Source organism: Agelaius tricolor, unplaced genomic scaffold (genome assembly GCF_023055355.1).
Source record: "Agelaius tricolor isolate 1412-34295 unplaced genomic scaffold, bAgeTri1.0.p SCAF_29, whole genome shotgun sequence".
Taxonomy (NCBI): Eukaryota; Metazoa; Chordata; class Aves; order Passeriformes; family Icteridae; genus Agelaius; species Agelaius tricolor.
This window is the reverse complement of record NW_027269289.1, coordinates 2,717,191-2,743,792: the sequence shown is the minus strand read 5'-3', so window position 1 is coordinate 2,743,792 and position 26,602 is coordinate 2,717,191. Positions and strand designations below refer to the sequence as shown.

At 52.7% G+C, this 26,602-nt stretch overlaps 1 protein-coding gene across 2 annotated transcripts in view; it reads right to left on the bottom strand.

Annotated features, from left to right (window-relative positions):
• The window catches only part of CDON (cell adhesion associated, oncogene regulated), a 58,413-nt gene extending 44,422 nt beyond the window's left edge, over positions 1–13,991 (bottom strand). The window contains exon 1 of one of the 2 annotated variants that reach the window (XM_071449539.1): positions 13,864–13,991. The gene's annotated coding sequence lies outside the window, so the exon portion shown is untranslated. Of the gene's footprint in view, positions 1–12,798; positions 12,994–13,863 lie in introns of those variants that run through there. The other variant, XM_071449538.1, reaches the window with a different exon arrangement.
• Positions 13,992–26,602: the final 12,611 nt, after the last annotated feature.

Here is a 26,602-nt window from a genome sequence, read left to right as displayed (position 1 = left end):
TTTTTTTTTTTAAGAAGACAGTTAAGATTACTCAGATACTTAATTTGCACTCCAATATTTCAAAAACACCTTGACTTTAGAACCTTGGTCCTGGCGTACATATGGTCTTGATAGAAGAACGCATGCTTTGGCATGGACTGGAGGAATGGATCTGGGAGCTGAGGGGAGGAAATTTAACAGTTTGTGTACTGTGCCTCAGCACACACAGATGAAAACACTCCCAAGTCACGACTCTGCTCCTGAAACACATCTGTGCTCCCAGGGGGGAGAGCTGGGGCTCCCATCCTGCCATTCCAACACCGGTCACAGCAAGACAGGCATCAGGAGAAAAATAAATAAATCATCCCAGAAGCCACACTTTCTTCTCCACAAACAGGCATAACAATTAGTTTAATTTTATTATTAACTTCAGCAAAAGAGCTGAGACAGTCCCCCTGCTGCCACACTAATGAAGTGGGAATGGCTCCTGCCTCCTCTGGCCTCGGGGAAGCAGGGAACAGAGCATTAGCCTGATACATAGTTCTGCTGGGCTGCAATTATGCTTAAATGCCTAAATCAGGGCTTTCAGCCCCCAAGGGAGCTAAGGGTATCATTAGTTTAACAGTTCCATCACAGTAGGCCAAATACATACAAAATTCTCACCCTTTGCTCTTCGAGGCCCCCCCAAATCTCCCCTCTCTTTATCTCTCCCGCTTCAGCACTACTTTGCCTCATATTTCCATTTTCTTCCCCACATTTAGCTCAGCACCTGTGCCACTGCACTGAAGGGACACCTGTGCCAGCTCTGCTGCCTTCAGTCAGGTCTGTCCAAGGGTCCTTGGGCCAACACCCCCTCCCCTCCTTGCTCAGGGCTGGCCTCAGCCTCGGAGAGAGGCGCCTGCTTTACTTCTCCAGCTCTGGTTTTTAGCAAGAATGAGATTTCGCAACCAGTTTTTCAGCCAATTTAAAGATGGGCTGCTGCCGAGGAGGGCAGCAACACCTTCCTTCAGGACCTGGCTTGCACTCCCCTATCTGCAGCAGGGATCCTGCGGCCAGCAAGTGAGTCAGATCTGCTGGCAGATCCAGCTGAAAACTCAGCCAGAGAAAAAATGAGGTTCAGTTTTCACCTGGATGAGGGAGTAGTTTCAGCTCCCCATGCAGTCCTGGAGCACCAGCCCAAAGGAGGGGCTGGGAATGGACATCCAAGAACAGGAACTTAGCACTTGAACAGCGTGAGGCCTCAGCCCAACTCATGAAGCACCACCCTGGTATGTTGAATAAACCCTGACTGCAAGAATGTGTGCAAAAAATGAAGAAAAATATACAAAACCAAACTCCAAGTGAGCCATGCCCCTTTTCTCAAGGGAGCTAGGGAACTCACCATCCTAATTATCCGAGCTACAGGTGCACACACCACAGCAAGCTGGAGTAACTGCCTCAGGGGGTGGATTGTTCCCCTCCAAAAAGCTTGCATTGAGCATGTCAAGGACCATCACCCATGATTATAATTTGTCTATGGTTTCTAAAACCAGAATCCAGCATGAATAAAAAATAGAAAGGACTAAAAGAACCATAGTCTTGTACTGGTCATCAGAAAAAGCTGTCATACTCTCAGACAAAGGTGCTTGTGTCCACACAGGCTGCCTAAAGGTCCCCTTCCAGTGGCACTCTCTCACCTGGGTGGTTTAGCCCTGAGAGAACATTGACGGAAAGAATTGGTACCATGGCTGAGCTCTGTTAGAGGACAGCGAGCTCATTCCCCAGGCAATTCCAGATGAACACTGACACCTCGTCCTTTGGTAGCCTCCAGCAAGCAACAGCTCTAAAAAACGCAGACAAATGGGTTCTTTTAGCTGTGCTAGCCCCAGTCCAACTCGCTCTGTTGTAACTTGCAGGGATCCATGCTATCCGTGAGCCCTTAAAGGGAAGCACAGCCATTAAATCCACACCTGCAGCCAGAATTTATAGCAACCTCATCTACTGCTGTCTTACATCATAGGCAATTAGGAGCCTGTGAACTCATGGCTGCAGGATATGGGAGGTGCACTGGAAGCAGAGAGCCAAGCCTGTGTTACAGCACAGTCGTTAGGCACCTCAGAATTCACCGTGCTGGAACTGTGCTCAGACTGGAGCAACAGACCCATCTGGGCTCTGATTTCTAAACAAAAGTGCTGCCCTGCACTGCAAGTCACTGCTTCCCCCCTTGTTACAGCTGTCCACACGCTGTCACAGGCAATGCCACACTCCCTGCTGCTGGACCCAGGCTCCAGGCAGAACAATGCTTATTAAAAAGCAAACCAGCTAACCAGGGACAGCTGAGGGAGAGAGCAGGAAAGACCCTGGCCTTTCCTCCCCCGATTAAAACAAGCCTTCACACAATCCATCCTCCAGCCTTACAGTAATTCAGTTTTACTGCTCTCCTCCCCTCCCTTCCCCCATGCTCAAAAGACCAAACCTGGTTTCAAAATTGAAGTCCGAGCTCTCCGGCAAACGCACGCTTCTGCACTTCTTCACCTCGAGGGAAGGAATCCTGACACAACTGACAATATTGCTTAGCAAAAGGAGCCCCTTTGCCTCAGGCCCAGATAAAAGCAGCAGCTCGGCAGAAAAATAAATGAAAAAATTGTGTTGGTCAGGCCAGGTTTGCTACAACAAACCAACCTGGCTCCCAGGCAAGGAGAGGGGTGGTGGAACATGGGGGAAAGAGAGGGAGGCTTTGGGCTGGCTTTGCTCAGTGGTGTGCACAACCCAGCACCGGTGTAGCTTCCCGCCTCCTTCCTCATGCCAGCAGAGCGAAGGAGAGCCTTGATCCAAGGGAGGGAGGCAGCAGTCATCATGAAGCTCTGGCCTGAGGGTTTGGCTCCTCCAGCCCTCCTGCTCCACTCACTGCAGCCAGGCCCAGGCTGCCAGCTCAGCCCTGCCAGCAGCAGGGACCCCTGCCCAGGGCTGGGGCACTCGGGGCAGCACCCTCACAGTGGCAGGGCGTGAGTCAGAGCCCAAACCTCCTCCTGCAAATCGGGGCCACGGCAGCTGTTCCCAGCAGAACCAGTTCAAACACGAGTGACTGATAGGAAAGGAGTTAAGTTTCATCACAGGGACCAGGGAGAAATTTCCGCCAGGTTCACCTGACTGTGCCCTGTTCTCACTCGCTCAGACATATCCCGCTCTGCCGAACAGGATTTCTGTTTGGATGTCCAACAGCAGGCTGGCAATTCCTGGAGACACCTTCCCAAAAGAAGATGGATGCCACAGCCACAGCTTCACCACATAGGAAGAAATTTCCAGACTCTTCACAGCAAATCAACTCCCCCACGAGACTTTAATGCCGAGCTCAGCAACATGGGGGCCCTGCAAAGATAACCGGCTGCCGGGATTGATTCCATCCCACGTTAGCATCCATCAGATAGCAAGAAAAACAAGATTAAGCAGCACAACGGCATTAGTCTTCATTTAAACTTGGCAAAGAAAGCAAATGTTTCTTTCTTGTTGGCTTCTCTCTGTGTGTTTTTTAAAGCAGTCCCAGGCTCAGCCAGGGAAAGGTGCCTGGACTGTTTAATGTTGGGGGATTAGAAGGGACAACACTTGTACACTCGCCAGAGCCCAGATAAGCAGAGAGTGCTTGGGTTAAGCAGGCGAGCATCTGCCTCCTGCAATATATACACTGTCCCAGTGAAAATAAACAGCTTCACACCTTTGGCTCAGAGAAGGACTTGAGCTTCTTCTGCATCCCCAAACCTGCAGCCTCTCCACTCAAGGCGGAAGGGTCACAAGGGTGAAGGTTACTCACAGTTCCCTTATTCCAAGTCGGAGGCTGGAAACTTTCTGTCTCCTCTTGCACTAGGTAGATTCTTTGTTGCTGCACATCAGACCTGGTGTGCTTCCTTGTGTTCACTGTGCCCAGAGCCGTTTCAGACAAACTCTGAACACGTTCACTTTCTACATGTGCTGGTTACGTACAAGCCACGGCAAACACACTAATTAGGAAAAATGCTAACTTGGAAACTGGACCCTTTTTAAAGTGCTCAGCCACAAAGTCCTTAATCTAGAAAACCACACCTCAATTTAATGCTGCCACCCCAGTCACTGGAAATCACAGGGCTGAAGACTCCAGCCATACCACTCCACCACCTACAGTCTGCTCCAAACTCCTCTCTGGTCCATCTTGATGCACAATTTGGAAGTGCAATCTGCACCCCAAAACCATGCCTCAGTCTGAATAGCTGAATTTAAAATTATATCATTAAGTTTGAAATTTCAACATACTTAGAGAGTTTTGATAATAACATTTTTGATTACATCCGTTGCCAGCTTCCTTCTACACCCTGACAGAGATTTAAAGTATACATTCCTATTTCATTCTGCAACAGAGATTAGTGGCAGGAACAGAAAACATCTTCTGTTCCAAAAAACCCTCGGGGTTTTCCTCCTTCTCTTGCATTTTATTAGAGGAGTCTCAAATCTCCATCAAGCTGCAATACATTGTCACTGCAAAGCATTTAAGGCAACAAGAATCCGAGTACTGCACTAAAACACACCTTCAGAAAAAGCTCCTGAGAAACAAAGAGATTTCCAAAGCCATCCCAAAGGAGAAAGTGCTCCCCAGCAGTAAGAGCCCTTAGCAAGCTTTATGAAAATTTGAGCCTACGCTTGAGCGTATGGCACGCAGAGCCCTAATTCAAGAACTTTTGTGAACTCTCATTGTGGGGAAGGGGGGGAACAAAGGAAAACCACATGCTATTGTTTATTTTGACTCTGCAATACATTTAATCTACATGGAGTTGGAACATTACACAGCAAAACTCCTCAGCTCCCACAAATTATGTACAGCCAACAGCAGCAGAGCCCGTTCTCCAGAGGGAGAATGCCATTTTAAGTATGTTATCTTCACCCCACAGAGCACAGAAACTCTCCAAAACGCAGCTGAAAGCTGCCACCAATGCTTCCAATCCCACACCCCAAGAGCATGGGATCAAGGCAAGGCTGCTGGCACTCATGACAAGGAAAGCTTGTGGGGAAAAGCAAGGAAAGCTTTGGGGACTTCCACCAACTTGACCTTGAGCTATCAAAGCTTTTCTCAGTAAGACTGTGACTGCCTGAGGGGGTCCCTGAGCAGGAGGAGCCCCAGGCATCTCACACCTTCTTTGAGCCTATCAACAGGAGCAGACCATGCTCCTGGTGCATTCCAAGATGTTAAAGCAACAAGACCCAGCTTATGAGCTGCCTAAGAATTATTCCAGTGTATCCACAGGGATGATAACAGATCTCACTACATGAATTCCACTGCTGTAGCTGCACAACTCCCTTCCAGCCTTGTCTCCTGCTGGGGGTGTGCTAACAAGGACTGCCCATGTGTCACTGAAGCCCTTGGTGTCCGGCTCCAGGACACCCCCAAGCATCTCCAGGAGCCATGGCTCTGCTGATGAGTTACAGCTCTGCCCTGGCACAACTGAAGAACCATCTTCCTAAATATCTTATTTCTTATTTCTGTTCAAAGCCACCCACTGCCATCCCCTTGTGCCCTGCGAGTTCACTCCCCCAGTGCCAATATTCCAGCTCTTTTACACAACTTCTCATGGATGCAGAGCCCGCTGCCTCACGCTGGGGACAGTCACTGCCAGGGAGGGACCAGAGCTGTGCAGGATCACCCCAGGGGTACAGTCACTGCCAGGGAGAGACCAGAGCTGTGCAAGCTCACCCCGGGGGTACAGTCACTGCCAGGGAGAGACCAGAGCTGTGCAGGATCACCCCCGGGTACAGTCACTGACGGGGAGGGACCAGAGCTGTGCAGGATCACCCCAGGGGTACAGTCACTGCCAGGGAGAGACCAGAGCTGTGCAAGCTCACCCTGGGGGTACAGTCACTGACGGGGAGAGACCAGAGCTGTGCAAGATCACCCTGGGGGTACAGTCACTGCCAGGGAGGGACCAGAGCTGTGCAAGATCACCCCAGGGGTACAGTCACTGCCAGGGAGGGACCAGAGCTGTGCAGGATCACCCTGGGGGTACAGTCACTGCCAGGGAGAGACCAGAGCTGTGCAAGATCACCCCAGGGGTACAGTCACTGCCAGGGAGGGACCAGAGCTGTGCAGGATCACCCCAGGGGTACAGTCACTGCCAGGGAGAGACCAGAGCTGTGCAGGATCACCCCAGGGGTACAGTCACTGCCAGGGAGGGACCAGAGCTGTGCAAGCTCACCCCGGGGGTACAGTCACTGACGGGGAGAGACCAGAGCTGTGCAAGATCACCCCAGGGGTACAGTCACTGCCAGGGAGGGACCAGAGCTGTGCAAGCTCACCCCGGGGGTACAGTCACTGCCAGGGAGGGACCAGAGCTGTGCAAGATCACCCCAGGGGTACAGTCACTGCCAGGGAGGGACCAGAGCTGTGCAAGCTCACCCCGGGGGTACAGTCACTGCCAGGGAGAGACCAGAGCTGTGCAAGCTCACCCCAGGCAGGTGCCAGCACCAACACTCTCACCCACAGCCAGAAGGTGCAGACAGGTGATGTCATGGCCAGAGCAGACAGGTGACATCACAGCCCCAGCAGCCCACAGGCACCTTCTCTCCATCCTGGTTTATCTTCTCCTGCACCTGGGAGCAGAGGCCTCTGGCACAGCCCCATCCTGGCCCGGGCTGGGGGCTGCTGCAGACACAGGTTGCTGTGAGGTTTCAACAGGCTGAATGAAACGGTGAAGAAAGATGCTTTTCAGAGGGGGAGGGGAGGCACACACGTACTGAACAAATCATCTGTTTGGAGCGCTGGCTCCTACTTGTTCTCAGTTATATTATTCACTCAAGGGTGGATTAATCCATCACTGCAAAGGAATCTCCTGATCTCAGAGATAAAGGCAACAAGTCATGCACTGACTGTCTGTGGATCCTCCTGGAAATGGCCAGCCTTGCTCATGGCCTTATTTGGGCCGATCTATCAGCTCTCCACTAACAACAAGCAAGGAAAAAAAAAGAAAAAAGACATTAAAAACTGAAAACATACCACCTGTCTACAGTAACTTCAAGTGGATTGGTCTGGAAGCAAGCAGGGCATTTCGACTCCAAACAATCACTGTTTCAAAAGGGGCCACATGAACTGTCCCCTTCCCTTGTTTTTACTCCCCAGGAGAAGAACAGTCACCTGGGTCCTTACCATCCAAACTGGCATGGAAAAAAGATTAATTTATTGCAAGATTCTTTAGAGTGAGGCCTTTTACCCAGAAAGAAACCATAAATGGTTCCTTTAACTCACTGAGGACTGGGAAACAAAACCCCCTGGTGCCATCCCATCCCCCTGCAGGAGCATCTCCAGCTAGAGCAGGCTGCACTTGGACAGAAGGTGGCTACACAGAATATAACAGCAATTCCAGGAGGCTGGACATGGCCAGCACGTCTGTACTTTGGTGCTTCAGCAGATGCCACAGAGCGATTACAGAGACATTCAGGATCTGGCTGTTCTTCATCTAAGATTAAGGGGGGCCAAGAAGCTCCCCAGAGCTCCCCTCTGGCTGGAGCTGGCAGCCCACAATGCCCAGGGCTCACCAGCACACAGAAGGAGAGCTGGCAGGGAATACTTGACAGGCAACACAACCCTCATACACCTTTGCAGAGACAAAACACCTGTGAACCCCTCCAAAAATGTACATTTGTGGTGCTCAGCCTCTTTGTTTCAGTGACAAGCTGCTCACAGCTCGAGCCTTTTAGTCCTTGTCTTGGTATTTTATAGGTTTACTGTAAAGAAAACCATGGGCTGCAAGGCAGAGCCTCCATACACTGCAAGGAAGGAAGCATTAAACTGCTCTTTGAATTAAACAAATAAGACTCAACCACTTGGTTCATTATCAGATCCAACGGTTGGAGTCTGTGGGGAAAGCTAAACAGCAGAACCCAGGGTATAAATCACAGACGTGATCAGAGAGACAGGTGAGGCTGAGGGTGTGGTTTCACCTCTCAGCTGAGCCATGCCAAAGGGATGGTCTCCTTCTCCTTCCCTGGCACGCTCACCTCCCCTGCCCCAGCTCCCTCCCGCTGCCAAGCTGATGGCAATATCCCAGCCAAGCTGGTCTTGCTCACTCTGAGCTTTAGGGAATTATTTTATCCTTTTTCCATGCTGTTTCTGTGAGCTGGACTGGTTCAAATGGGCATTTCCAGAGGCAGGAGATGGAGGGAACTGGCCAGATCCTCTCCCTCTCTGCAAGGCACCCACCCTTGGCTGAGCAGCAGAGCGAGCACACAGGATGAGGAGACAGCAAAGCCAATTTGGAAGCCAGTGCTGCCAAAAGGGGCCATCCCCCCACCAGCCCCTCAGGGCCTTCCCAGTCATCCAAGTGGAAGATTTAGCAACTCTAACTGCGGGGCAAGATCCAGGAAAGTTTGGGGCTTGGGTACTTCTTTTTTTTTTTGTTGAAGGGTTAGCTGGAGTCACTCCCCTGCGGCTGCTCCAGTGCTGGATTCCCGCAGCAGGGAAGAGGCAGGAATGTACCTGCCACCTCCTGCAGCAGCGAGTCCTCAGAGGGAGCTGTAACGTGAAACTGCGCCCAAGGAGCTGGGAGGGGGAAAAAAGGGGGGAAAAAGACAAAAAAATAGAATCCCACCTGGCTAGAAGAGCTCCAAGACATCTCATAGGTATGGAAAATGGGAAAACAACCCACCTTACATGATTGTTTTCCCTCCTGTTGAAAGACAGCAGATATTTCTCACACAGAAAGAATGAGTCTGGGCTTAATGGAAATGGCAGGTGGTCTGGATGTACAAGGCTCAATGCCTTATTGGGCTGAACAAGCATTTCTCCTAAAGTGGTGGCTGTCACTGGAGAATCATCCTCCCCAGCAGAAAGGGAGAAGTGAGCTAGGGAACACAAGTGGAAAATTCTGACACATTCAGGCCCAGAAACTGTACTGAGCCATCTTCCAAGGAAATTACTGGAAGAACACTCAACTGAAAAAAGTGAATGTACACACACAGAGGAAACTATCTTGTCTAGAAATTCTTGGGCCAGCATAGCTGGAGACCTCGCACTAGCCACAGTAACACAGCAAAGAGGGTTTTGCTGACTTTGCCAAAGACAAACACTATCCCAGAGCAAATGATGCAGGACAAGGGGACACACAATAGAAGGGTTTGCTCAGGGAGGCCTCCAGGAGAGAAGGTGAGTAGGAAAAGGAAAATACCTGGAGAACCCACCAAGTACCAGCCTAAACAACAAAATAGGTCCAAATTAACAAAACATGTCAAAATAGCAAAATAGTGCACAGAGAACAGTTAGGTGCCCAAGTACCAGCTTGAGATTCAGGATTGCAAGGCAAGCTGCAAATTCCCATTTAAGGAGGAAATTTCCAGGAAATTGACCCGTTCCACTTGAAACAAGGTTTTTAGCTCAGTCTCACCTCAGCTGCAGATAGCAAGCGGCTCTGAAGCTCCCCAGCCCACTGAAACACCAAAAACCAGAGAACTGACAGCAGACCACTGCAGTGAGGAGGCAGGGGCAGGACTCAGCTCAAGGGAGCCACTCACTAATCAGCAGCTCACAAGCAAGGCAGGAGACAAAAACCTGACTCTATGTACAAAGGGCAAGTTTATAGTATCAATTAATTTATACTAATGAGATGTTGCCTATTAAAGTGATTCCATAAAACCCGTTACCTGAGATACCCAATCCCAGCAGGTTTGGGGGTCAAAGCCTGCTCAGTCTCGGGGCTTCTGGTACTAAACCAAAAGTTTTGAAGCCTCATGGAAGCTCACCAACAGGTTCACCACATTCCCATGTCATTTTGTATAGGACTGTGTGCCAAGACCACAGCACTGCAATGAAACCCCTCCCAGAGTCACATCTGTGGACATGGGAATGAGGAAGATGCAGAGCAGGAGGTTCCAGCACAGGCTCAAAGACTGGCAGAAACAGAGGAGGTAAAGGAGCTCTTGGAGCAGGTGTGAAGAGTGGGTTTGGTGGGTGATATGGGAAATCCAGGTGAAGCTCAATGCCTTTTTACACACAGAACTGTGACCTGCAGGGAACCTTCTCAACACAGCTCATGCCATGTGCACAAACAAACAGCCAGGGACCAGCCCCTGACCCACAGCTCCTCACACCCAGCCCTGCAAACAACCTGAAATCACAGCAGCTGGTTCTGTACACACCCAGTCACACCAACACCCATACAGGAGAAAGTGCTGTGACTGTACCATCGCATCAGAAAACAGCTTTATTCACAACACTATTTAATCATCGTGTTTCCCCATTAGTTTTTTTGGCACTGAGACTTTGTTGGTCTTGCAGCTCATGGCAGTGCCTCATCCTGAGCACCCACCAATTAATGCCCTGGTTGTGGTACACCTGAGGCCTCGTCAGGCAGAGCAGTTCTGCTGTGGGACAGGCAGAGGGGGATTTATGAGATGCTGGACCCTGACGTGGCTGTGCACTCACAATCCATTGCTTTGCTTCCCCATTTCCACATCTGCAGAAGCAGTCTTTAAACAAGCCAGGGTATTTTTAAGCTCTGACAGTTAAAATCCTCAAGTGACATCACCTGAAGTCAGAGCACAGCTGCCTTATTCCTCTGGCACACCAGCAAGCCAAAGTAAGCAGGAGCCTCGTTTATGGGCTTACAGCACACCTTGAGATAATGAAAGCACTGGTGGGACTTGCCCTGCAGTCAGGCCTCTGCTTGCATGGCTTTTTTCCACCCCCTCCACAATTTTGGGGTAAAACTCAAGAATTTTAGCACCAGAGCAGCCCAGTGATCCAGCAGAGGGGGCACACAGGGGGACCAGCCCAAACCCCACTGCCACTATGCCAGGGTTTGGTGGCAAAGAACACAGGGTTTGGGAGCCAAAAAGGATGAAAACTAGAGAAAAAGGATGAGAAATCCTAGAGAAAAAAGATGAAAAATCACCAAGACTGCACGAAGGATAGCAAAAACCAACCCTGCAAGGTACTTCCCGTGGTGTACCCGAGCTTGCCCACCCACACTTCACCTTGCACACACGGGCACGTTTACGAGCACTTGGAGCAGCTTAAGGGTGTAAATCACATTAATCCAGGCGACAAAGCCACATCCCGTTCATCCTCGGGTGAGTTACTAATCCCTCCACACCGCAGCAGTTCCCATCTCACTTCCTACCCCTTGAGGAGGAAGAAAAAACCACCTTTTAACATGATAGGTAACTCAGAGGATCCCACCTTCTATGCGAGTCCAACTTTCAACAGCTTTGAGCAACAGTCATGGGTCTCCCACAAGCCTGAGGATTTTCTGGGATGGAGACCAAGCCAGTCAGAGGTTTCCCTCTTCTTATGGAAAGGGGAATAGAGGTCAAAAATATTTATTTCTTTTTAATCACTCCATTACCAAGTCCTCCCCACAAGATAGGCTTGCAGCTGCTCCGAAAAAGCAGGATTTGGTTTCAATGTGTTTGACTCATGCTCTCGACACCTACTTTAATTTGGTGGAACAAAAGCATGCTGGCTGTAATTAAGGCAAATAATATCAAGTTCAACAGAAAAGCGTTAAGAAATTGTGCCGGGAAACGTTCACTGCGAATTTTTGGAATATAGAAGGAGCTGGCCGTCGCCCGCAGCAACCGCTACCACAAAAGCACTTTTTCTCCTTAAAGCAGCTCCGGGCAGGCTGTACATCCCATAAATCGCAACTGTCAAAACACCCGAGTCGGGGGAGATGAGGAGAAAAGCAAACGGGCTCCACACAGCTCGGCTGGGAGCGCCAGCACCCCAGGATTACCTGCTTTGTTCAAGGAAAACGCCGGGCCACGAAGGATAAAACCCCAGAGGAGCAAAGCTTCCACGCTGCCCGTAACCTCGGTGACCGAGGCTGGTGTTTGGGTTGGTAAATTGTATTTCTGGTGCATGTGTGAAAGATACAGCTCACTGAGTAAACAGCCCTTCAGAGCTGACAGCTTTACAGCCACAGGCTCGGCGCGACTGCTTCTTCCCAGAGGCAGCAAGGCGGTTGGGGAAAGCAGTAAAATAATAATTAAAAAGAAAAAGCTACATAAAGCCATCACATTTACCCTTTCACCAACCCTTTACACAGTTACGAGGCGGGAGCAAAATAAACATTGCCTGTTTTCTGCCCGACAGTGTGTCACGGCTGAAACACACATCCCTCTTGGTTTAAAAAACATCAGTATTGGAAGCATGGGACAGACGGCTGGAAAGTTCTTCCATTAGAAGTCAGGAACTATATAACTTAGATTTGTTTTTGGCAAAGAGACAGATAAAGCAAGGGAAAGTAATTTAAAATTCAAGAATCGCGTGGCTTTAAGAAGGTAGGCAGCTTAATGCAATAAAAATAATAATAACAGAGATAAGATGTCAGGATGCTTTACAGCCAGAGACCTCAGGCATAACACACCACCTCCTGCCTTAGGGACTGACTTTCCACCGCTCTAATTGCAGAGAAAAGTGACCTTACAGGTTAAAAACATTGAGATTAACCATTTTAAAGCGGTTAAGAGGCTGGACGCGACCCCAAACCCATCCCCTACGGCACCTCCTTCAAGCGGAGCAGCGTTTAAATGACAAATAGAGAGGAGTGGAGGCGCGTTCCCTGCGAAATGAGACCATAAATCAGAGCCGGGCAGCGCGGAGGGCTCGTCCCGCTCCCCGGCGCGCTGTGCACCGGCTCAGCCCCGCGCACCGAGGGCACACAGCGGAGCGGGGCGGCGCGGGCGAGCCCTGCGGGGTGACAGGAGCCGCCACCTGCGGCCGCCCCGGGCCCGCTCGCCCCTCACGGAGGAGCCGCGCTCGCCCCTCCCGGCGCGCGCCCGCCCGCGCCCCCCTCAGCGCGCGCCGGCGGCGGGAAGCGCGCGCGTTACCTCTCCGCCGCGCCCCCTCCCTGGTCCCGGTCCTGGTGCCGGTGCCGCTCGGCGGCGGCTCGCCAGGACATTCCAGGCTGGGGCGGGCGTCCCGGCGGGCGGGAGCCTCCATCCAGCGCCGCCCGGCCGCTCGGCGCCGCTTATCTCCCCCCGCGCTCCGCTCCCCGCCCCGCTCCCACCGGCGCCCCGTGTCGGGGGAGGCGCCGCCGCCCCGCCCCGCCCCGCGGAGCGAACCAACGCCGGCCGGGGGGGAGCACGGTGCCCCGCGGGCGGACCCACCGCCCGAAGAGGGGAGGGACCGGGCGACGGTGAGCGCGGCCGGAGCGCGCGGCGAGCGGGGCGGTGCGGGCCCTTTAAGGGGCACGGGAGGGGTGGAGGGGATGCACGTGCGCGCGGGGCGCCGTGGGGTCCGTGCGCCGCCGGGCAGAGCACGGCCGAGAGAGCGCGCCCCGAGCCGCCGGGACCCGCGGCACCACCCCCCAAACCTCCGGCACCGGGCATCCATGTGAGCCGGGAGCCGCGGCACCGCCCCCCGAACCGCCGGGAGCCGCGGCGCCGCGCCCCCGAACCGCCGGCACCGGGCATCCGTGTGAGCCGGGACCTGCGGTACCGCGCCCCCGAACCGCCGGCACCGGGCATCTGTGTGAGCCGGGACCTGCGGTACCGCGCCCCCGAACCGCCGGCACCGGGCATCCGTGTGAGCCGGGACCCGCGGCACCGCCCCCCGAACCGCCGGGACCCGCGGCACCTCCCCCCGAACCGCCGGCACCGGGCATCCGTGTGCGCCGGGACCCGCGGCACTGAGCCCCGAGCAGCAGGTGCACTGGGCACCCACGGGACGGGGAAGGCGGGACTAGGCACCCACCCGGCCGGAGTGCCCTCGTGTGCGTGACCGGGTACCGGGCAGCCCCGCACCGCTGCCTGCGCTCCCACAGACCGGCTGCTTGTGCCGCCCTGGGCGGCCGCACACCCGCGCGCCCACACGGCCCTGCCACCTGTCTGTCACCTGTGTGTGACAGTCACGCACCGAGCCGGCACCCTGTGTCCCCTCCGAGCGCCGCTCACCTGCGCGGCCTCCCGGAGCCTCCGCCCCTGCGGCTGCAGAGCTCATCCCGTGCCCGCCCGCTCGCCCCCACGCCGGAGAGTCCACGGCTCCCACTCTGCGAGCAGCTGTGTGTTCAGCGTCGCTGGAGTGAGGGAGTGGCTCTGGCTCTTTCCAGAGGGCTGGGAAATGCCCCCACACATGCTCCACGCATCATCCTTCTCCAGATGACGCCACCAAGAACCCCGTACTTGGGCTAAAAATAGCAAAAAGGGGCTTTATCAAGGGCTCATATTGTGCCCAAACCATTGACCCCTTCCCAAAGAACCCAAATATGCCCAACATGCCTTGTTTTTTGGGAATTTGCTGTGTTTTGGTCACATCCACAAGTGGTAGCTGGAAAGGGATTTATCCCAAGGAGAGTTTCACCAGTAAAGGCTTCAGCACCACATGGACTGCAAAGAAACACAGTTGCTATGTTTAAAAATAAAGAAAATATAAGCTTAACACCCCCCCTAAAAAAACTAGAGTTGAAATAAAATCTCATGGTTTTCAGACAAACCTGTGAGTCCAAAACGCTGCACTACCCTGTGTTTACCAGCCCTAATTTTATCCCTCAGGAGGTTTCCTGTAGGACGTCATTATTTCCACAAGTGTGAAAGGGGAAAAAAAAGTAAGAAAATTAAGAGTAGAAAAATCCTCAACAGATTAAAAATCCCATAATCTGAAGAAAACTCCCCAAAATAAAACGAAAACAAGGTTGGCACAGCTGAGGAGTTAAAGGACTTGATTTATGGCAGCCATTGGAAAAGATGAAGGCTTCAGGATTGTTCTCAGCACAGAAGAGACGGCCAAGTCTGTTTTTTTGGGATAAAAATACTCAAAATGAGGATCATAATGAAGGTGTTTGGCAGACCAGGGGCGGTGCCAAATTGCAATTTCTCCCTGTACAATTTTTGGGGCGATGTTTTCCCCTCCTTGAGCGCATTTGCATGAGAATACCCTCTTGGGCAGGAGAATTGCTGCTTAATTAGCGAACAGCAATCACTTTAATTAGCATGTCTCCATGCTCCCTGCTATTTTGCATAGATTCAAATGAGATGCTCATTAGGGAGCAGGCGCCCGGACAAGCTACGCCCTTTAGCCGCTCACTAACCCAATTAACTTCAGCCAAACCGTGCCGGGCCCTATGCCAGGAGGGACCAGGCTGCTCCCAGAAGGAAGGTGCAGAACCTCTCCTTCAACCTGCTCACTCCCTCCAAACCTGTGAGGTTTCCTTCCTTGGAAGGTTTTTCTCTTCAAGGTTTTCCTTCTTGCAAGATTTCCTTCCTTGTCAAAGGTTTTCCTTCTTGCAAGATTTCCTTCCTTGTCAAAGGTTTTCCTTCTTGTAAAATTTTCCTTCCTACAAGGATTTTCCTACATTGAAAGTTTTTGCTTCCTTGAAATGATTTCCTCCTTCAAGTATTTCCTTCCTTGCAAGATCTCCTTCTTTGTCTAAGGGTTTCCTCATTGTAAAGTTTTATTTCCTTGCAAGATTTTCCTTCTTTGCGATATTTTCCCCCACCTAAAGTTTATCCTCCATGTAAAGTTTTCCTCCTTGCAAGGTTTTCTTCCTTGAAGGTTTCCTTCCTTTCAAGGCTTTACCTCCTTGCAAGTTTCCCTCCTCGTGAAGTTTCCTTCCTCACAAGCTTTTCCTCCATGCAAGGTTTCCCCTCCTCATAAGGTTTGCTTCCCTGCAAGTTGTTAAGTGCTGGGATTTGGGAGCAGAAATGGGGGGGACACCCCCAAAAACCACCCTCCCTCCTCGGGGATCCTCAAGCCCTCTCCGTGCCCCTTCCCCCCGCCCAGGTGGGGCCATCATTCCTGGCAGGAGCACGGGGGAATCTGAGGGTCCCCTTTGTTTTTCCGCCCAGCCAGCGTGGTCCCAGCGAGGTTGGGTTTTATTTTATTTCATTTCTCCTGCCCCGTAATCCCATCGTCTTGTCACGGTTCCCCGGGAAGCGGGGCTGCTCCGAACAAAGCCCCCGGAGCATCCCGGGCTCCCGGAGGGGGTTTTGCAGCTGCGCCTCGGAGCGTGACCGATCGGGAATGAGCCTTCGCAGCGCGTCTAATGCCGTTTGGACAGGGAGCCTTTCATCCGCTCGTGGGAGTGAGGCCCCGGCACCGAGCGCCCGCTGCCCGCGCTCGGCGCTCCCGGCCCCGCGGAGCCGATCAGCAGCGCCGCCGCCCGGGGGGAGCCGCGCCGAGCCCCCGTGCTGGCCTGCATTGCTGAGGGCTCGGGGGAGCCACACCGAGCCCCCATGCTGGCCTGCATTGCTGAGGGCTCGGGGGAGCCACACCGAGCCCCCGTGCTGGCCTGCACTGCTGAGGGCTCGGGGGAGCCACATCGAGCCCCCGTGCTGGCCTGCACTGCTGAGGGCTCGGGGGAGCCGCGCCGAGCCCCCGTGCTCGCCTGCATTGCTGAGGGCTTGGGGAGAACCACACCGAGCCCCCGTGCTGGCCTGCACTGCTGAGGGCTCGGGGGGAACCACACCGAGCCCCCGTGCTGGCCTGCACTGCTGAGGGGTCGGGGAGAACCACATCGAGACCCCGTGCTGGCCTGCACTGCTGAGGGCTCAGGGGAGCCGCACCGAGCCCCCGTGCTGGCCTGCAGTGCTGAGGGCTCGAGGGGAGCCGCGCTGAGCCCCCATGCTCACCTGCACTGCTGAGGGCTCAGGGGGAGCCACACCGAGCCCCCGTGCTCGCCTGCACTGCTGAGGGGTCGGGGATGCCACACCAAGCCCCCTGTGCCTGCCTGCACTGCTGAGGGCTTGATGCAGAGCTCACGGCCGAGGGGCTGAGGCTGGGAGATGCTCCCCAAGGCCATGCTGGGCTCCGCTGGGTTCCTTCTTGTGGTCCCCTGGATTCTGTCCCTGGCTGTACCTCATTCCAGTTCCCACCTCCTCAGCAGCTTCCTTGTTCTGGTTCTCATCATCCCATCCATGGCAGGCACCTCCTTCCTGTTCCCATTCTCCTGACCCCAGCAAGTACCTTGTCCAGGTCCCATCATCCCAGCCCTGTCCCCTGGGATCACTCATCCCAGTCCCCATCATCTCTCCCTGTCGCCATAATTACGTCCCAGTCCCCATCACCTTGTCCTTGTCCCCATCATTACATCCCAGTTCTTGTCACCTTGTCCTTGTCCCTTCACCCTGGCCCAGATCCCAGCAGGTCCCTTGCCCCAGTCTCTTCTCCCAGTCCCTTTTCTCAGTCCCATGGCCCTGTGTCCCTGTGCCTCTCCACAGGGCCAGCCCAACCCCCTAATGCCCTTTGGCATCCAATGATCTCCATCAAGGGGAGGTTTGGGTCCTTTTTGGGAAGGGGTCAGCTGGTGTCAGCCTGGTGCTCCCCAGCCTTGGCAGTGCAGGTGGCATTGGGTGGCATCAGCTGCTGAATGTGCCCTACAGAGTGGCAGGCAATGTGTGTGAGTGGGGAATCCTGGGATTTCCACTCCAAGGGAATGGATCAGGAACAGGGCACAAAGGCTGGAGCGGTGTTGGGATGGAGCACACATGGAAACAATCACCTGGGAAGAGAAGATGAGGAGAGACAAGATGAAAATGATGAGGATAGAAGAAGCAAGATGAGACAACAGGAGAGGGAAAGAGGAGGAGGAGGAGAAGGACTAAAGGATGAGGAGGACTGGAAAGAGAAGAGAAGAAGAGGAGAAGAGACGTTGCCTCTAAAGAAGCTGTATGTCCCTGTGAGATTTGCCAGCCCATCACTTCATGCAATGGTTGGGGGGGGTTTGTTGGTTTATTTTCCCCCAGCAAAAAGTGGCTTTTTGACCCAAACACACGTTTTCATAGCAAAGGTTTTTTTTGGCTGAAAGGCTTTTTATTCCTTATTAAAAAGAAAATTGGGGAGGTTGGTGGGAAGGGTCACTTCTGTAAAACCTCTATTTTTCTTTTAAAAAGCCTCAACTAATCTATTTTGGCTTTTTTTTTTTTTCATCAGAAATACCTCTGCAGGAGGCTTTGGGAGTGAATCATTCCCAAAATCCCCTGTCCCACGCCGTGCCTGGTCCTGCCCAGCTTTATCATCTCCCCTGCAGCAAACACCCACTGGCAACAAAAGAAAATTAGAATTATTAGGAAATAATTTTTTTTTTTACTTTTTTTTTTTTTTTCCAGCAGACTAGAGGGTGATTTTGCTTAATTTTCCTGTCTTTTGGTCATTTAACTCCGTGGAGCTGCTTCGGCACCAAAAATTGCCTCAGTGTTTAGGAAGGAGCAAAGAACCTCCCCATGCAGCGACTGTTGGGTTTCCCAGGGCACTGGGGTTATCTCTGAGAAGAACCCAGACTGCTGGGGTGGGACAGAGCCCCTGCACCCCTCCAGAGGGTTCTGAGGGTGATAAAAGGTTCTGTGGCCCGTGACCTCTCCAGCACCTGCCTGCCCCAGGCCAAGCTGGAATGAGCCCTGCTGGAGGCTCTCTCCAGCCTGGTCTCCTGGGCAGACCTTGGGCCCACAATTCAGGCAGTTTGTCCTCAGCCTTCTTTCTGGATGTACCTCAGTGTTGCAGGGAGGTTGTCTCCATCCTTATCTTCCTGGTGGATCCCAGATCAGCATTGTGGGTCTCTTGTCTCCATCCCTGTCTCCTGAAGGATCTCAGGGGGTGCTGCAGGTACCTTCACTCCATCCCTGTCTCCTGAAGGATCTCAGGGGGTGCTGCAGGTACCTTCACTCCATCCCTGTCTCCTGAAGGATCTCAGGGGGTGCTGCAGGTACCTTCACTCCATCCCTGTCTCCTGAAGGATCTCAAGGGGTGCTGCAGGTACCTTCACTCCATCCCTGTCTCCTGAAGGATCTCAGGGGGTGCTGCAGGTACCTTCACTGCATCCCTGTCTCCTGAAGGATCTCAGGGGGTGCTGCAGGTACCTTCACTGCATCCCTGTCTCCTGAAGGATCTCAGGGGGTGCTGCAGGTACCTTCACTCCATCCCTGTCTCCTGAGGGATCTCATGTGGGTGCTGCAGGTACCTTCACTCCATTCCTGTCTCCTGAGGGATCTCATGTGGGTGCTGCAGGTACCTTCACTCCATCCCTGTCTCCTGAAGGATCTCAAGGGGTGCTGCAGGTACCTTCACTCCATCCCTGTCTCCTGAAGGATCTCAGGGGGTGCTGCAGGTACCTTCACTCCATCCCTGTCCCCTGAAGGATCTCAGGGGGTGCTGCAGCCTCCTTCACTCCATCCCTGTCCCCTGAAGGATCCCAGGTCGCTGCTGCAGCCAATCTCCACCTCCTCTGAGCTCCCCAAAACCCAACCCACCACCTCACCTTGCTGAGGGTGCCCATTTCCAACCCCAGCTGGACCTTGCTCATGGTGGATGTGTCTGGAGGGGCCAAGGCTGTGGTGGAGGGGGAAGCAGGGCCGGGTGGAGGGGATGGAGCTCCTTCCAAATTGACACCATATGGCTGCTCCTTATCCCCGGGCCCAGTAAATGGGTCTTTCATGCTGGGCTGGTTGCCATAGGAGCAAACACGCAGGAAATATCCCAGATAACTGGAATAGTGGTGAAAACATATGTTTTGGATAAAACCCGGCAGAAAATCGCCCCGTTTGACCCCTCCCAGGCAGTTTTAACCCCTTTGCCACACCTCAGTGCATGCATGCAGTGGGGAAACTGAGGCACGCCTGGTCTGGGCCCCTCCTCAGCTGGCAGTGGGAAATCTGGCAGGTTTTTTGCCATGAAGTGGGATTGCTGTCAGGTTCCCAGTGTCAGCTTGCCTCCTTCCCCTTCTCCTCCACCTCCTCCTCCTTCTCCTCCCCAGAGCCCCTTATCAAGACGGATGGCTGGATGCAAGGCCGTGTGCACGCATTTTGCTTTGATTTGCCAAGGAATTTGCTTTGCTTTTGCTTTTTTTTATTTTCCCTCTCTTCTTTTTGTCTCTTTTTTCCAGCCTGGGCCAAACCTTTCCTTATCACATCTGGCAAGCAGCAGCCCCAGCACTGCCCTGGCTGCTGGCCAAGTGTGGAGCCGACAGCCAGGCGGGCACAGCACGGCCCGTGGGGCTGAGTCCGGACACACCAACAGCCCTGCTCCCAGCAAGGGGAAACTGAGGCATGGAAAGCCTGAAAACTGCTGCAGGTGTTCTGTAAAGTGGCTCCGTGCATCCCTCCATGCTGCAAGTGTGCCACAAGTATCCCTGTGCACAGCCAATATCCCTGTGTGCTGCTGGCATCCCACACACCCTGAACATTCCTGTGTGCTGCAGCAACCCTGCACACTGCTGCAAACAGCCCTGGATGCTGCAAACATCCCTGGGCATGGCCAGCATCCCTGGGTGCTGCTGCATCCCATAAACATCCCTGTGTGCTGCATCCCATAAACATCCCTGTGCATGGCCAGCATCCCTGAGTGCTGCTCTATCCCTGCATCCCATAAACATCCCTGTGTTCTGCTGCATCCCATAAACATCCCTGGGCCTTGCCAGCATCCCTGTGAGCTGCTGCATCCCTGCATCCCACGAACCTCTCTGCACCCTGCAACACTTCCCAGGCCTTTTCCCAGGAGAGGACCTTGCTGCTGGGTCTTCCCAGCACTGCCTGAAGTTGGAGCAACCCCGTGGAGTCCACCCCAAACCCTGCACCCAAGGGCAGCCTGGCAGCAGCCCTGTCCCTAGAAAAGGCTGGAGGGGAAGCTCTGGGTGCTGGGATGGGGCAAATCTTGGGAAGGGCTGCTCTGGAATGTCATGAGCAGGACTTTAGCAAAGGAGGGATGGCAGCTATGGGGTGCAGAGAGCACAGAGCAAAGGGATCAGGGAGAAAGTCCCGGGATTAAGGAGCAAGGGGCTGTGGGGCTGCAGCACCGGGGCCAGACCCATGAGGAGATGGCTCCTGGTGCTGATGGGAGGAATGTGCAAGCAAGGAAAATCCCCTTCCACGCCAGAGCATCGCCTCACAGCCTCCCTCCCAGTGGGATCAGAGCCCTCCTGATGCTTCTTATCCTCCCAATTCCCCGGGGGAATTTTTTTCCCATCTTGATTTTGGTGGGATGCACATCCCCAGCAAGGTGCAGCATCCCTGCCAGTGCAACATCTCTGCCACCCACTGCCTCTCTCCCACTGCCACATCCCTGCTCTGCTGCAATCCCAAACTCATTCCCCCACTTCAGCTCCTGTTTTTTGTTTTGCCCCTATTTTTTAATAACTTTTCCCTGCATCTCCCGCCTCCTCCTCCTCCCTCCGAGCTCTGGTTTGGGTTTTGGTGAGGTTTAGCAAAACAAACACGGTCAAACCACCCCCTCCTAATGTGTAAAATCCCTGGAAAAGCCACAACAGCTCCGCAAGGCGGCCGAGGGCTCGCACAAGGCACTGGCAGCCCCTGAGCTTCTCAGGCAGCCCTGAGAGCAGAGCAGAGCAGATGAAATCCATTTCATTTCCCCCTCCTTTTTGATGTATTTTCCAGCAGGATATTCCTCGCACGCAGGTCCCTTGGCCCCAGGGGCTGTTGCTGGGTGCTGAGCCCGCCGAGATGATGCTAAATCAAGGAGGGATTGAAGTGATGATAAAACTCTCCAGGACAATGGGAAAAATGGCATTTTCCCTGCCAGACCCCCTCACTTTCCTCCTTTACAGATACCAAAAATCCCAGCAGTGGCCAGATGATGCTCAAAACCCACTTTAAAGATTCAGTTCTCTGCTCCAAGGGGGGATTTTCCCCTCCTCCATCAGCTGTTTTCCCACCTCTCCCACCCCAATACTCATTTACTCCACACCTAGAGGTTCCAAATAAGCAGTCTGGGGGTTGGGGAACTGATTTTGGGGGTTTTAGGATGTTTGGGGTTTTTTTCCTAGGGCATTTGGGGGTTTGAGGGTTCTGCTTTCGATGGTGAGAGCAGCACTTTCTCCCCACCCTGCCCAAGAATGTTTCTGCTGATATTAAACCCGACCCGGAGGCATTTGGAAGGAGCCGACTTCCTCGCCAAGAAAATGACCTCAGCCTTCTGCTTTGGAGCTTTTTTTTTTACCTTTTTAAAGCATTTTTCTCCCTCTCCTGCCTGCCAGGCAAGAGGCACTGCTGGGGCCTCACCCGTGTCGCTGGCACCACTGCCAGGCTGCATCCACAGTGCCAATCCTCAATTCAGGGTGATTGTTGTAGGTTTTAACCTGAAAATTGCAATTTTGAGCTGTAAATTCCAGGTTTTTCCCCACAAAACCCCTCTCTGATACTGACAGGAGGATCTGGGGGCCAAACCTGCTGCAAAAACCCACCTTGCACCATCCTCTGGGCACGTGATGACCTCCAAAACGCATTTTCCCAATGAAATAAAATGGGAAAAAAGCTCAAACCAAGAGCTAATGTTGCCCACAATGTTTCTGGAAGGGATTTTTGCAGGAGTTTCCTTAACAGACTCCCCTGCATTTTTGCTTTTATTAATGTGGCGGCATTCCCGAGGCTGCTGCGATGCTTTTGTAAGAGCTAAAACATCTCCTGAGTTAAAAATCCAACAAATGCAGCCCCTCAGGCACCTCCACAGTGGGAAATGCTAAGGAGAGAGGAGGGAAATGCTGGATTTGGGTGTCTTCAGATGGAATTGCTCCAGCTTTAGGAGTTTTTTTTCTCTAAATAAATGTTTCTGTCCTGGAGACACCGAGCTGATGGGGGCAGTTCAGAAAATAAAAATCTTCTGGAATCCTACTGGATTTCTAGTCCCCAAAAAGTTGATGTTATGGGAAATTCTCTCATTTGCCCCTAATAATCAGATGGGAAATGCTTCCACCATTCTTCTCTGCTTGAGGTGGTGCATCACCATCCTGGAGGTTCATTGGTACCCCACATCTCCATCCTGAATCCAGCATCTACATCCTGCACTCTAGATTCTGCATTCCATTCCTTCTATCCTAGAGCTGCACCCTCCAACTGCATCCTGCTTTTGCATCCCACACCCATTCCCTGGATCAGCATCCTGTGGCTGCCTCCTGCATCCCAAATCCTTCATCTGCACCCTCAGCCCTGCACTCCATGTCCTGCATCTGCACTCTGCATCCCTCACCCTGCACCATGCACCCCACTTCTCACACCCTGCAGCTGCATCCTGCATCCCAAATCCTGTATCTGTATCCTGTGCCCTGCATTCCACACCCTGCATCTGAACTTCTCATCCCACATCCTGCCCTATGCATCCCGCTTCTTGCATCCTGCACTCTGCATGCTGATCCTTGCATGCCAAATCAACATCCCAGATCCTGCATCTGCACCGTGTCCAGCATGTGCAACCTCCATCCCACATCCTCCATCTGCACCTGCATCCAGCCCCCCCCTACACCTGCACCTTGTCCTGCACCTACACCCCAAACTCTGTGTTTGCATTCCACACATTCCCACCTCCTGCATCCCACATCTCCCACATCCCCATCCTGCTGCCTGGATCCTGAGGGCACCAACAACCCCTGTAAGGTCCAGTATGGCCTCACCAGAAGCTCCCACCCCGCCCAGGGCCCTGGGTGAGTTTAGCTCAGGGTCCTTACTGGGGCACACTGGGCCATACTGGGCCGTGGCCCTATAGCTGCACCCTGGCTGTGTCTCATTGTCACCTCCCCCAGCCACAGGATAAAAGCTGAATTGAATGAAAGCCATTTTTGAGGCTGGATTGGTCCCATCCAGTCCTTCCTTCCCACTGCTCCTGGTGCCATGCAGGCCTTTCTCCAGAGCAGGTGTGATATGGTAGAGCTGCATTCCCAACCTGGCCTGCCCACAGGGAGTGGGGAGCTTTCCCATCCACAGGGGCTCTGTTCCCCTCCCCAGCACATCTGGCAGGCAGATGTGGCCAAAGGCCAGAATCTGCCTCCCAGATGGGGGACGAGCTGCAAAATGTCTGAATGGGCTTGGAAAGAGATAATTTTTTCCTTGGAAGTTTGCATTTCCCAGCTCATTGCACGCACTCCCCATCTCCAGGGGTGCTGCAAAGTCCCTGTGCAGAGCTGGGGCTGAGCTCTGGTGCTCTGTGCTGGAACATCCCTTGTCCTGCACCTCCATCCCATATCTGCACCCTAAATCCCACTCCTGCATTCCATGTCCTGCATCCACATCCCATCTCCTGTGTCCCACCTCTGCATCCCAAATCCCTCTTCTGCAACCCATGCCCTGTACATCCTTCATCTGTATCTTCCATGTCCCTCACCACCTGTTCTATCTCCCACCTCTGCATCCCAAATTCTACTTCTGTACCCCATATTCTGCATCTGCCCTTTCATCCCATGTCCCATGTCCTGCATCCCACATCTGCAGCCCCTCTCCTGTGTCCTGCATCCATGTCACATGTTCTGTGACTGGAAAGCTGCATCTGCCTCCTAAATGCTCCACCTTGCATCTGGGAACCTGTGTTCTAAATTCTCTGTTTCCTAAATTCCTGTCTGCATCCTGAATCCTGCATCCCACATCCTAAAGGCCCCTACAGTCTCTCCTGTGCCCTACATCTGGCACCCTGTATGTGCATCCCAAGTCCTGTGTGTCCCATCTGCATCCTGAATCCTCCATCCTGTGTTCTGCATCTACATCCTAAATCCTTGATCCCCCATCCTGCATCTATGTCCTGAATCTTATATCCTACACCTGCATCCTAAATCCTTAATCTTGTGTTTATATTCTAAATCCCATGTCCTCATTTACATTTCAAATATTCCATTCCAGACCTGCATCCTGGCTTCTCCATTCTGTGTCCTGCATCCTCTGTCCCCCACCTGCATCCTCAATCCTCTATCCTGCATTTACATCCCCAGTTCTCTGTCCCACATCTGCATTCTAAGTTCTCCATCCTGCATTCTGCACCTACATTGTGAATCCTCCATCCACCATCCTAAATCCTATATCCCACATCTTTATTTTTAAGTCCTGCATCCTAAATCCTACATCTCAAATCCTATGTCCCACTTTTGCATCCCAAGTTTTCTGTCTTGCATCCTGCACCTACGTACTAAATCCTGTGTCCCCATCTAAATCCTAAATCATCCAACCACCATCCTCCATGTATGTCCTAAATCCTGTGTTCCATATCTGCATCCTAAGTCCTCCATATCTACATCTGGAATCCCAAGTCTCCAATACCTCCTAAGTGCTCTATCCCACATCTACATCCTCAGTCTTCTATCCCACAATTGCATCCTGGAGCCTCCATCCTGTGTCTTGCATCTTCATTCTAAATTCTATGTTCCATATCTGCATCCCAAGTTCTCTTGGGATCTGTCCCAGATCCTGTATCTATGTCCTAAATCCTATGTCCCACATCTACATCCTAAATCTTGTGTTCCACATCTGAAGCCTGAAAGCTGCACCTGTGTCCTAATTCCTACAACACCATCTACATCCTAAATCCTCTGCTGCGTCCCATGTCTAAATCCTAAATATTCTGTTTTGCATCCTGAATCTACATCCTAAATTCTGCATCCACAGCCTAAATCCTAAGTCCCATATCTGCATCACAAATTCCATTTCACATCCTGCATCTACATCCTAAACCCTCCATCCTGTGTCTACATCCTAAATCCTACGTCCCACATTTGAATCCCAAATTCTGTCCCACAACCAACATCTAGATCCTAAATCCTCCAACCCCCATTTTCCATCTGTGTCCCAAATCCCGAAACCAACATCTAAATCCTAAATACTCTACCCTGCATCCTGGATCTACATCCTAAATCCTGCATCCACAGCCTAAATCCTGAGTCCCATATCTACATCATAAATTCCATTTCACATCCTGCACCTACATCCTAAACCTCCATCCCAAATCCTATGTCCCACATTTGAATTCAAAATTCTGTCCCACAACTAACACCTAGATCCTAAATCCTCCAACCCCCATTCTCCATCTGTGTCCTAAATCCTAAACACTCTACCCTGCATCCTGGATCTGCATCCTAAATCCTGCATCCATAGCCTAAATCCTAAGTCCCATATCTGCATCATAAATTCCATTTCACATCCTGCACCTACACCCTAAACCTCCATCCCAAACCCTATGTACCACATTTGAATCCCAAATTCTGTCCCACAACCAACACCTAGATCCTAAATCCTCCATGCTCCATGTCCTAAATCCTACATCCCATCCCTGAACCCTCCATCCTGCATCCAGCACCGCATCCCCAACTCCGCATCCCAAACTCCGCTCCCAGGATGCTGCCAGGAGCTGAGGGCTGGCAGAACCCCCTGTGCCCACTGGAGAGCCATGAATTTGGGATGAGGAGGGGGCAGCAGCCCCCAGCCCGCCCTGGCCGTGCTGTTGGTTTTGGGATTTGCCACGCTCCGGTGCCTCCGAGCGCGCCGGGTCCCCGGCGGGGCCGCACAAAGGGCGCTTTCAGCACAGCCCCCCCCGCCCGGCCACAGAGCAACACAAACCTTTCATCCCCCTCGAGTTTCCCCCACAGACCCCGAAAGAGGAAAATAATCCTCTCCACGGAGTTAAAAATCCAAAAGGAGCCTAAAAATTGGGGTTGAAAGTGATTCCCATGGGAATGGAGCTTGGTTAATGCACGAGACCGCGGTGGAGCAGAGGCAGCGTCCAGCCTCCCCTGAAGCATCCTGGGGAGGAGGGGATGTGTTCGTGACCCCCCAAAATATCCCATTTACAGCAGGTAACAGGTGAAAAATTAATTTGTTTTGACAGCAAGACCTACTCATGCAACGAGTTGTGTCCAGCCTCATACCCCTCCACAGCCCTCCCTTCCCGAGGCATTCCCAAAGATTTTCTTTTTCATGCCCTTAGAAATATAAATTCCTG